The sequence below is a fragment of the Schistocerca cancellata genome, chromosome 4 (assembly GCF_023864275.1).
Source record: "Schistocerca cancellata isolate TAMUIC-IGC-003103 chromosome 4, iqSchCanc2.1, whole genome shotgun sequence".
NCBI classification, from domain to species: domain Eukaryota; kingdom Metazoa; phylum Arthropoda; class Insecta; order Orthoptera; family Acrididae; genus Schistocerca; species Schistocerca cancellata.
In genome coordinates this window covers 208,810,644-208,823,314 of record NC_064629.1, presented here as the reverse complement: position 1 = coordinate 208,823,314, position 12,671 = coordinate 208,810,644, and the positions used below count along the sequence as shown (strand labels likewise).

At 41.1% G+C, this 12,671-nt stretch overlaps 1 protein-coding gene across 1 annotated transcript in view; it reads left to right on the top strand.

The window, feature by feature from the left end:
- LOC126185111 (probable low affinity copper uptake protein 2) overlaps nt 1-12,671 on the top strand; it is a 66,952-nt gene that overhangs the window by 41,543 nt on the left and 12,738 nt on the right. The window lies entirely within an intron of this gene.

Sequence of the window (12,671 nt, the reverse complement as noted above, 5' to 3'; positions counted from 1 at the left end):
CTGCTCGCACTGAGATTTTCTCCTTACCCATGGTCAAGTGGGAGCTCACCTCAGTACATGGCAAGCTGCAGAAGCTAAATGTAAGGCCTCCCCCTTTAGCCTGACAAACAGGTTCTAGGTGCTATCTGTGGCTGACAATGATCAGCCAGATACAGTCTCTTGCCCTGTTTCAGAGGAAACGTCTCAGCCTGCAAGATACAGGCAGTCACAGAGCGTGGAATTATTGGTAGTTTGGAGCTCCAGTGTTAGGTGTGTAATGGGGCTCCTTAGGGGACATGGCTGCCAATGAGGGGGAGAAATCAGTGTTCGCTCCTTTTGCACAACAGGTAGAGTCCTTACATATGTGGAATAGCTCCTGCCGGATGGTATGCCAAGCACAGGGTGCAGCCAACTGCTGGTGGTGGCTCATATCAGTGGTACCAATGATGTGTGTCACTTTGGATTGGAAGAGATTCTCTCTGGTTTCGAGTGGCTATGTGAAGCGGGAAAGGCTGTCAGTCTAGCTTGCAAGATGAAATCAGAGCTCAAAATTTGCAGCATAGTTGACAGGACTAATTGCAGACTACAGAGCTGAGTGGAGGGTCTGAATCAGAGGCTCAGACAGTTCTGTAACCATGTAGGCTGCAGATTTCTTGACTTGCACCATAGGGGGATGGTGTTTCAGGAGTCCATTATGTGCAGGAGATGGCTGCATGGGTAGCAGGTCTTGTGTGGCATGGACTGGTGTTTTTTTAAGAGGGTAGAGGGACATGGGAAGATGCAAAAAGTGCTTTAGTCTCAAAGGTTGCAGGTCGAGCACAGGAAGAACATGATCTATGAATCATTGGTATAACAGTTGTAAATTGTCGTAGCTGTGTTGGGAAAATACCAGAGGTTCGTGTGGTAGTAGAAAATACTGATGCTCAAATCGTTATAGGCACTGAAAGTTCAACTGAAATTTTCGCAAAGGATTTAATATTGTTCAGAAAGTATAGACCAAATACAGTTTACAATGGCATGTCTGTTGCTTTTAGAAGTAGCTTATCTTGTAACGAAATGGAAGTAGGTAGTTCGTGTGAGTTAGTATGGGTTGAGGTCATTCTTGGCAAACAGAATAAAATAATTATTGGATCCTTTTACTGAACTCCTAACTCAGATTTTCACAACTGCTGAAATGTTCAAAGAAAACTTGAGTCTTATTCCAATCACATACCCGACTCGTACAATTATACACTGAAGCGCTAGAGATACTGGCGTAGGCATGTGTATTCAAATACAGAGATATGTAAACAGGCAGAACACGGTGCGGTTGCCGATGCCTATATAAGACAAGAGTTTGGCGCAGTTGTTACATTGGTCACTGCTGCTGCATTGGCAGGTTATCAAGATTTAAGTGAGTTTGAACGTGATGTTATAGTCGGCGCATGAGCAATGGGACACAGCATCTCCGAGGTAGTGATGAAGTGGGAATTTTCCTGTACGACCATTTCACGAGTATACCGTAACTATCAGGAATGTGGTAAAATATCAAGTCTTCGATATAGCTGTGGCCTGAAAAACATCCTGCAAGAACGGGACCAATGACAACTGAATAGAATCGTTCAATGTGACAGAAGTGCAACCCTTCCACAAATTGCTGCAGATTTTAATGCTGGGTCATCAACAAGTGTCACCGTGTGAACCATTCAACGAAATGTCATCGATATGGCCTTTTGGAGCCAAATGTCCACTCGTGTACTCTTGATGAGTGCACGACACAAAGCTTTATGCCTTGCCTGGACCCGTGAATACCGCCATTGGACTGTTAATGACTGGAAACGTATTGTCTGGTCGGACAAGTCTCATTTCAAATTGTATCGAGCAGGTGGGCGTGTACGGGTATGGAGAAAACTTCATGAATCCATGGACCCTGTATATTAGCAAGGGACTGTTCAAGCTGATGGAAGCTCTGTAATGGTGTGGGGCATATGCAGTTGGAGTGATATGTGGCTCCCGATATGTTTAGATAAGACTCTTGACAGGAGACATGTTTGTAAGCATCATATGTGATCACCTGCATCCATTCGTGTCCATTGTGCATTCCAATGGGCTTGGGAAATTCCACCAGGACAGTGAGACATCTTACATGTCTGAAATTGCTCCAGAGTGGGTCCAGGAACACTCTTCTGAGTTTAAACACTTCTGCTGGACACCAGACTCCCTAGACACGAACATTATTGAGCATATCTGGGATGCCTTGCAACATGCTCTCGAGAAGATATCTCAACCCCTTTAAACTCTTATGGATTTATGGACAGCCCTGCGGGATTCATGGTGTCAATTCCCTCCAGCACTACTTCAGACATTAGTCGAGTGCATGCCACATTGTGTTGCGACAGTATGTGTGCTCGCGGTGGTCCTATACGATAATAGGCGGCTGTACCAGTTTCTTTGGCTTTTCAGTGTAGTTGGTGGTGACTTCAATTTACCATTAATATGTTGGTGGAAATACATGGTTAAATCCAGAGGTATACATAAAACATTATTCAAAACCATGGTAAATGCATTCTCTGAAAATTATTTCGAGCAATTAGTTCATGAACCCACTTGAATGGTAAACGGTTGTGAAAACACACTTATCCTCATAAGAACAAATTATCCTGAACTAATAATGGGCATCAAAATGGGTACGGGGATTAGTGCCACAAGGTTGTCGTAGCAAGTTTGAATACCGTAACTCCCAAATCCACCAAAAATAAACAAAAAATGTATGTATTCAAAAAAAAGCAGATACAAATCTCTTTGATGCCTTCCTGAGAGACAATTCCCACTGTTTCCAAATTAACACTGTAAATATAGACCAGATGTGGCTTGAATTCAAAGAAATCATACTGACAGCAATGAGAGATTTATACCAAATAAATTAACGAATGATGGAGCTGATGCCCCATGGTCATATTTAAACAAATGCAAAATCCCCAAGATTGCCCACCTTTTACAGAAGCTCGAAATTTAGTGTGGACTACAATGTGAGATGCTTATAACAGTTTCCACAATGAAACTTTGCCTCAAAACCATAGCAGCAAGACACAATCAGTGCCTTCTGTGCCCGATAGCAATGGAAATACTATCGACGGTGCTGCCATAGTAGGGTTACTAAACACGGCTTTCCAAAATGCCTTCAGCAAAGAAGACAAAGTAAATATTCCAGAATTTCAATCAAGAACAGCTGTCATTTGAGTATCTTAGAAGTAGATATCCTCAGAGTAGCAAAGCAACTTAAATCACTTAATAAAAGCAAGGCTTCCAATCCAGATTGTATGCCATATACGTACGTTCCTTTCAGAGTACACTGATGCAATACTTCCATACTTAACAATCGTATACAACCGTTCATTCGATGAAAGATCTGTGCCCAAAGACTGGAAAGTTGCACAGGTCACACCAATATTTAAGAAAGGCAATAGGAGTGACCCACTTAATTACAGGCCCATATCATTAACACTGATATACAGCAGGATTTTGGAATATGTAGTGTGTTCGAACATTATGCATTACCTTCTAGAGAATGGTCTATTGACACATAGTCAGCATGGATTTAGCAAACATCATTCTTGTGAAACACAAGTAGCTCTTTACTCACATGTAGTTTTGAGTGCTATTGTCAAAGGATTTCAAATTGACTTCATATTTCTAGATTTCCAGAAGCCTTTTTTGTTATAACGTCAAGTTGAACAAATATTTTTCAAGGACGACACAATACATATAAGTCACAGATCAAGTAAACAAAGTAAGACGGGTGTACACTTTAACAGTCAAATCAGAACTGAGTCAGAGTGTAGCGGCTGCTGGCTGGCTGGCCGCCTGCTTAGGTGGAGCTGCTGCTGCATGGCTGGCAGACAGCGCCGCATGTAGAGGACGCGCATAACTGCATGGCAGCACTTTGAAAGATCGGTGAGTCACAATGCTTTTGATGCAGTACCTAACAAGTGGCCTATAAGCAAACTGCACACTTGTGGAATGTCATCTCAGTTATGCAACTGGGTTTGCGATTTCCTGTCGGAGATGTTACAGTTCATAGTGATTGACAAAAGTCATCGACTGAAACAGAAGTGATTTCTGGTGTTCCCCAAGGTTGTGCTATAGGCCCTTTAATGTTCCTTATCTATATAAAAACAATTTAGGAGACAAATGGTTCAGATGGCTCTGAGCATTGTGGCACTTAACATCAGAGGTCATCAGTCCCCTAGAACTTAGAACTACTTAAACCTAACTAACCTAAGGACATCACACACATCCATGCCCGAGGCAGGATTCGAACCTGTGACTGTAGCGGTTGCGCGATTCCAGACTGAAGCGCCAATTCAGGGGACAATCTTAGCAGCCATCTTAGGTTGTTTTCGTATGATGCATTCATTTATCATGTAGTAAAGTCATCAGAAGGTCAAAACAAATTGCAAAATGATTTAGATAATGTATCTGTATGGTGCAAAAATTGGCAATCGACCGTGAATAATGAAAAGTGTGATGTCATCCAGATGAGTGGTAAAAGTAATTTGTTAAACTTCAGTTACACGATAAATCATTCAAATCTAAAGGCTGTAAGGCCAACTAAATACCTAGGAATTGCAATCACAGACAAATTCAGTTGAAAAGAACACACAGAAACTGTTGTGGGGAAGGCAAACCAAAGCTTGCGTTTTATTGGTAGGACACTTAGAACATGCAACAGATCTACTAAAAAGACTGTCTAAAATATGCTTGTCATTATCTCCTTTGTAATACTGCTGTGCGATGGGGAATCCTTGTCAGATAGGATTAATGGAGTACAGCGAGAAAGTTCAAAGGAGGGTAGAATGTTTTGTATTATCGAAAAATAGGGGTGACAGGATCAGGGGCATGATACAGGATTCAGAGTGGAAATCGTTAAAACAGAGGTGTTTTTCATTTTGGTGGGATCTTATCATAAAGTTTCAATCACCAAATTTCTCCTCTGAATGCAAAAGTATATTGTTGATGGTGACCTACATGGGGAGAAACTATCATAATAATAAAATAATGGAAATTAGAGCTTGCATGGAAAGATGTATGTGTTCTTTTTCCACATGCTGTTCAAGAGTGGAATAATAGAGAATTATTGTGAAGGTGGTTTGATGAACCCTCTCCCAGGCACTTAAGTGTGATTTTCAGAGTGGCTATATAGATGTAGATGTGGATCTTCTTCAGTCTATCTTCTAAGATAAGCTGTAGGGACAGTATTGCCTCACATGTTCATACATTTCTCCGGATACAAGCTGATCTTTCCTGAGGTAGGTTATTTTTCTATAAATAATTCATGTCAATCCTTTGCAGCTATGACTCTTTAAACTGATGGTTTGATAGTATTCACACCCGTCAGCACCTGCTTTCTTTGGAACAGGAATTGTTACACTCCATGTGTCTCATATATCCTGCACATCAAGTGGAATAATTTTTTCGTGTCTTGCTCTCCCAAGGATCTTAATAATTATGAGACAATTTTGTCTGCTCAGAGGACCTTGTTTCTATTTAGGTCTTTCAGTGCACTGTCAAATTCTTCATGCAGTATCATATCTCCCATCTCATCCTCACCTACACCCACATCTCTTTATATAATATTATCCTCAAGTTTTCATGCCTAACATAGATCTTTTATATATTCCTTCCATCTTTCTGCTTTCCCATCTTTGCATAATACTGGCTGGAATCTGAGCATGTGATAATCATACAGCAGATTATCTTTTGTCCAAAGGCCTCTTTAATTTTTCTATAGGTGATATCTATCTTTCCTGTAATTATACAGGCATCTGTAGTTTTGCATTTGTCCTGTAGTCAGTCCTGCTTAGCCATTTTGCACTTTGGCAGTCTCATTTTTTGAACATCTGTGTTCACTTTTGTTTGCTTCATTTGTTGCACATTTATGTTTTCTTCTTTTGTCAGTTAAATCCAATATCTCTCTTGTTACTTACATATTTCTACTAAGTCTTACCTTTTTATCCATGTGATCCTCTGGTACCTTCCCTGTTTTAGCTTTTAAAATTACCCTCTCTTTTTCTATTGTATTTCTTCCCTGTTTTATCTCTCAATTCTAGCAATTCTTCTTGTATTGCATTTATTTCCCCTGTTTTAGTCCAAGGTTGCCTAATGTTCCCTCTAAAAGTCACAACTACCTCTAGTTCCTTCAGAGTAACCAGGTCCTATTTCCTTACTTTTTGCAATCTCTTCAGTTTTAATCCACTGTTCATCACTAATAAATTATGGTCAGTCTACATCTGCCCCTTTAAATGACTTGCAGTTTAAAATTTGGTTTTGAGCTCTGTCTTACCATTTTGTAATCAGTTTAATACCTTCCTCCATCCCTAGGTCCCTTCCACATATAAAACCTTCTTTCATTATTCTTAAACCATTTGCTAGTGAAGATTCAATTATGGCCTGTGCAGAATTCTGCCTGGTGGCTTCCTCTGTCATTCCTTCTCCCAGCCCATGTTCTCCTGTTACCTTTCCTTCTCTTCTCTTCCCTTTCCTTCTGTTGAATTTCAATCTCCAATTCACATTTAAATTGTTGTCTCTCTTAACTATTTGAATAATTTACTTTATCTCTTCATACAATCTTTCAATCTCTTCATCTGCAGAGCTAGTTGGCATATAAACTTGCACTGCTGTGGTGGGTGTTGGGTTCTTTTCTATCTTGCCTATGATAACACATTGTGTGTGTTGTTCACTGTAGCTTATCCACATTCCATTTTTCTGATTCATTATTAGATCTCGTCTTACATTATGCCTGTTTGATCTTGCATTGTAAGCATGTCCTGACATGAACCGAAGTCCTGTTCTTCCTTCCACCACACTTCATTTGTTCTCACTATATCTGACTTAACCTATCTATTTCCCTTTTTAAATTCTCCAACATGCCTACACAATTAAGGGTTATAACATTCCATTCTCCAACCCACAGAATACCAGTTTTTTTTTTTTTTTTTATGATGATGATGTCCTCCTGAGTGGTCCTCCTCCAGAGATCCTAATGAGGGTTGTTCCACCTCTGGAATATTTTACCCAATAGGATGCCATCAATATGAAGCCATAGAGTAAAGTTGCATGCCCTCAGGAAAAGAAATGATGAATGTAGTTTCCCCTTAGTTTCAGATGTTTGCAGTACCAGCATAGCAAGACCACATTAGATAATATTGCAAGGCCAGATCAATCTTCCAGCCTGTTGCCTTTGTAACTACTGGAAAGGCTGCTGCCCCACTTCAGGAACCACTGGTTACTCAGGCCTCTGTACATATATCCCTCCATTGTGGTTCCATCTACAGGTTGGCTATCTGTATCCTTGAGGCACCCAAGCCAACCTGCCTCGGCAAGGTCTGTGGTTCATGGGGTGTCTTCTAAATAAGTGAGACTAATTTCATAGCAAGACCTTTCGCCACTTTTCAAAAGCTTTTTGTTGTATGAACTGTTCATTGTCCAAATTTCTTTATTGTTGCAGGAAAATACCTCTAAAAATGACATCATAACACTTAAATTAATTTTTAGTGTTAACAGATTTCCCTTTTTCAGAAACACTATACCTGATATTGCCTATCTGCATTTATATCCTACGTATTTTGGCCATTGTCATTTATTTTTTGCTCAAACAGCAAAAAATCACTAACTGATTTTAGTGTCTGATTTCCTAATCTTAATTCCTTGATCATCACTGTAATAAATAGTATTACTCTTCTTTTACTTTTGTTGCTACCCCCAGCCTCAAAACTCTTTTTTTTTTTAGTACATATGTGGTGAGCATGGAGCCCCAAACCATCACATTTCTTCTACTTCTTCTTCTTCTTCTTCTTCTTCTTTTCCTCTGCAGCAATTTTACTCTGTGACTGTATCCTTATACTCTAGGATAGATCCCCCACTGACTTCCTAAGTACTGTGTGGGATGTTGGGATGATTTTCCCACCTTGTTCCCTTCTTTTACACCACATATTTTGGTTAATTTATGTTCATTCCTTACACTTGGGTTTGAACTCAACATTTTTCAAAATTTTTTACAGGTTGTGCACACAGGGATCACACTTTTGGTGCCTGAACTGTCACCTCCACGTGCATGCTGAGGAATAGCTATCTGTCCATTTGGCAGCACTGAGACTTCGGGCTGTGTCCATCACGCCTGGAGGCCTTTGCTGGGCGGCACTTGTAGGGAGAGCCTTTGTTTGGAGTAGGTGGTATCATGGTTGATATTGTGTGTCATGAAATGACCAAAGTTATCAGCTTGTGGTCCTGAAGCTCTGGTAGTCTCTTCAAACAGACTGCAATTTAGCACTGATCATTAAGACCCTAGGACCTTTTTCCCTCCTTGGCTATGCCACAGCATGAAAACAAAGCCAAGTGATTTGCAGACAGTTACTCCACTCATTTTTTTTTTTTTTTTTTTTGGTTTGCAACAGTAGAGTTGGGTAGCAGCCTGCGAAGTGGTTCCATCTTGATTAAGGTGGCAAATTCTACCCAGTTCAAGGTTTTACTTTCTTTTAATCAACTTGTTGATTTATCTGTGACCATTACACCAAATAAGAACATCAATGTGTTACAGGGATTAATTTTTTATTTGGACCCAATGCTGCAGACAGACAAAGAACTATACAAGTATTTGGTACATTGAGCCCCACCAAACTACAAGGTAGACCCTGGGGCATTCGTCCTCACTTTTGAGGGGATACGCATCCAGGCAAGGTCAATTTCATGTTTAAAACTGTGATGAGAAGCAGTATTTCCCATACTCAACATTGTGTTTTAAATCATTTTACCTATTTTGATGTTTTAAATATCAGTGCTTCAGGCATATGTCTTCCTGTACATGTGACCCAATTTACAGACTGTGGCTGACTACTTTACAGGAAATCATTGGTGTACTACCACACATCTGTGTAAGTTTCAAGAACCACCACCCTCCCCATTTTGTGAAGTGTGCCATCCTACTCTAGAAATACGAAATTCATAAATCGAAGGTCAGAGGTTATCTGTCATATTTTGAAGCTCAGAAAAAATGTAATCATTTGTATCCAGTCTCAGTAATGTTGACTTTTGCCACAACTGTGGCTAGATCATTAGCAGTACATGGTGAGTTTATTTCCTCAGTGGTGACATATGCTAGTTGCATGAGTAACTTGAACGTGGAGCTGACACACTATCCCCTTTGTGGTTCCTGTGGCACCATCTTCAGGAACCAATCCTTGCATCCAGCCAGAGACACAGCTTCTTCCTCCAGCATATACTGGTGGCAGGGCTCCCTCCTGGGTACCCTCTCACCATAAATTTACAGATAACAGTGGATAAACCATCACAAGAATCTCAACTGCTGAAAGTTGAGGAAGAGGAGGAGAAGAAACTCCGGTGACTCCTTGGGCAACAGCACCCCCAACCCCATGCCCCCCACTATGTCCAACTCCAAACCGATGTTCGTTGTCCATTAATGTTGTTCCACTCTCCTGGGACATGGTCTCTTTACACGTAACCGTGACACCCTCAGTGTGATGATACAATGGAACTGCAGTGAATATTACTATCACCTGCTGGAACTACAATTAATTTCCTCTTGTTCTGCAATGTGTGTTGCTCTCCAAAAAACACAATTCACTGATGACCTTTTCCCATTGTTTATGGTACAATCTGTCAGAAACATGCTGGCTCTGAGAGAGCATTTTAATGGGTCTGTACTACCGTATTTATTCGAATCTAAGCCGCACTTTTTTTCCAGTTTTCGTAATCCAAAAAACCGCCTGCGGCTTAGAATCAAGTGCAAAGCAAGCGGAAGTTACGAAAAATGTTGGTACATGCCGCCACAACTAACTTCTGCCATCGAATATATGTAGCGCTACGCAGGCATGCTTTGTAGGCACAAAGATAAATACTGGCGCCAAAACCTCTGTGTCAGTAAATAAATTAAAAAAAAAAAAAAAAAAAAAAAGTTGAAGACGAGCTTTTTTTCTCCGCCACGAGTTTCAACCACTGCATTTTCATACATTATCCAACGAAGTAAATACAAATTCCGTATTGTTCATCTTCGAATGTAGCACAAATTCAGTGTACTACGAAAATCTGACTGGCAAGACTGTTTGGGATGTTTGTCAATATGGCCAACTCTACGTTCTGAATTTTTTCGTATCTGTGAGAAGAGATGGTTGCTAATAGGAACCTGATGAAATTTGAATCACATACAGTATTCTCTTCACCATAAGAATAATATGAATATAAACATTTTGCCATGTATTCTTTCGTGTTTGCTGCTATGTCATTTAAATCCTGTCTGCCAAATAAACTACGAAACTAGAGTGAGACAACAGCAAACGTGGAAGAATATACGTATCGTGTCATGTTTATATTCGTATTATTCTTATGCCTAATAGTGATACAGTCAGAAATGAAGCACGGCAAGTGACTAGATTTTTAAATCTAAGATGACTCTAATTTCTGTGCAGAATTTGATGTAATAAAGAAGCGGCCGCAAAGCTTTTCAAACGGAGAAAAATTTTCGCCCAACTCTCGTTCAGAACATGTTCTATCATACGCAGTCTATTATTTGATTCTTGTTGATCATTATCAAAGAAAGCAGCAGTGTAAGTAACAACAAATAGCAGTCTCTTGCCATTGTTTCGCTAATGAGACAATTCCTCTCTTTTTTTTAATTGTACGCGGTGGTAGCGCGCCCAAAAGCAAGCCATGCCGCGAGCCGCGACAGGCCATAAACACGCACTATCAGAATGCGACAAACAATGCATGACACAGTGCAGTAATGCATTTTCAGCTTAAGAGTGACGCAAACACCTATAACAAAGAAAACGGCACTTATCAGATCAAAGCAAAATAAGCAATCGATTCAAACCAGACGAAGCACGTGAAAAAGGAAGGGCACCCGTATAAATACGGACGGAGCGCCTGACGCATAGCAATAGCTACGTGGTAAAGCTTAACTGCTAAGCTTACGACTCGATCCAAACTACTGTAGCTGTATCGTCATTCATTCGACCTAAATTGTGTCTCATATTACAATGGACCAACTTTGTTTCGATTTGGAGGTGCGGCCTACAACTTTTCTCTCCCCTTGAATTTCGAGTCTCAAATTTCAGGTGCGGTTTAGGTTCGGGAAATTTTTTTCCCCTATATTTCGAGTCTCATTTTTCAGGTGCGGCTTAGATTCGAGTGCGGCTTAGATTCGAGTAAATACGGTATATGCACAGACTAAGTTGACACTCGGCGAGGTGGCTGTTGGGAGCCATTGTAAAGGCATTTCCCATGAACTGACACTCCCAACAGCCACCACACTGAGTATCAACATAGTTTGTGTGAATATTACATTGGTTTGCATAGATGTTGTCAGTGGAATCCCCCCGTACCTGGTTGGAAACAATAGCAGTGTGAATGCAAACAACCTGTGCAACCAACATTTGTGAAGTTTATTTACCTCCATGCAGTGCAGTTACTTTGAGATAACTTCCTTAACCCAGCAACTCTCTTCCCCTTTTCTGTTGCTTGGGAACTTCAGTGCGAAACACCCCCAGTGAGTAGAGAGGTCCCTGTGGTAAGGAAATTCTGATTAACCAACTTCTTTCCAATCTTGTTCTGTGCCTCCTCAATGACAGTACTCCTACCAGCTTTACTGCTGCCCATGACACCTACTCAACTATCAGCCTTACAATCTCTTCTGCCAGTATTGTGGCTTCACTGCAGCAGTAGCTGTGTGATGACCTTTGTGACACTGACCCCTTTCTGGTGATCCTGTCACTTCCTTGTCACCACCTGACAGGCTATGCCACATAGAGCTCTTCAAAGAGCCAACTGTCACCTTCATCTATTTGTGTCAGGTTGCGTTGGTGAGGTCGTGGTGGAAGTCTGTCCTGTGATGCTACTGGAACTTCTATTCCCCTTTCTGCAAGCCCCCTCTACTGCCAGCAGAGACCTTGGTGGACCAAAGACATTGCAACAGCTATTTAGGATTGTTGAAAGATCCTGCAAAATCTCGAGCTGCATCCTTCACTGACCACCCTCCTCACTTTTAAGAAGCTTCACACTAAGGCTTGCTGTCTAATTAAACACAGTAAGAAGTAATACTGGGATCACTCTGTCTCATTCCTTGGGACATATTTCTTCTCATTCTAGGTGTAGACCAAGCTCCATAGTCTTCTTGGCCACTGAAGATCAACAGCTGTTCTGGTTCTCTTCCTTCAGGTGGGTGTTTGTGGCAATGTGCCAGGACTTGTTGAAAACATTGAGCCCCACTTTGTAACAGCCCCAGTGGTCTTTCAAATGCATAAGTGACAAGTAGAAGACTTCTCACTATCCTTCATTATCCCCCCCCCCCCCCCCCCCAATTCTGCCACCTGCCACACTGAATTATATAACGAATATTTCACTGATTCGGAACTGGGTAATGCTCTTGCTTGTCACAGTTGCGGATTCAGCTCATAATCAGATGATCCATCATGTGAATGTTACTCAAAGGCTCCATCTCCCCATGGTCTTCAGCCTTGTTTGGCTTGAAGGTGTCTTTCCTTCACTATGGCGAGACAATATTATGGTCTCAATCCTTTGGCCAGGCAAAGACCCAGTGTCTATCGACAGGTACCAGCCAGTTAACCTGACCAATGTGCTCTGCAAACTTCTTGAAAGGATGATAGCCCACTGATTGTGCTAGGTTCTTGAATCGCAGAGCC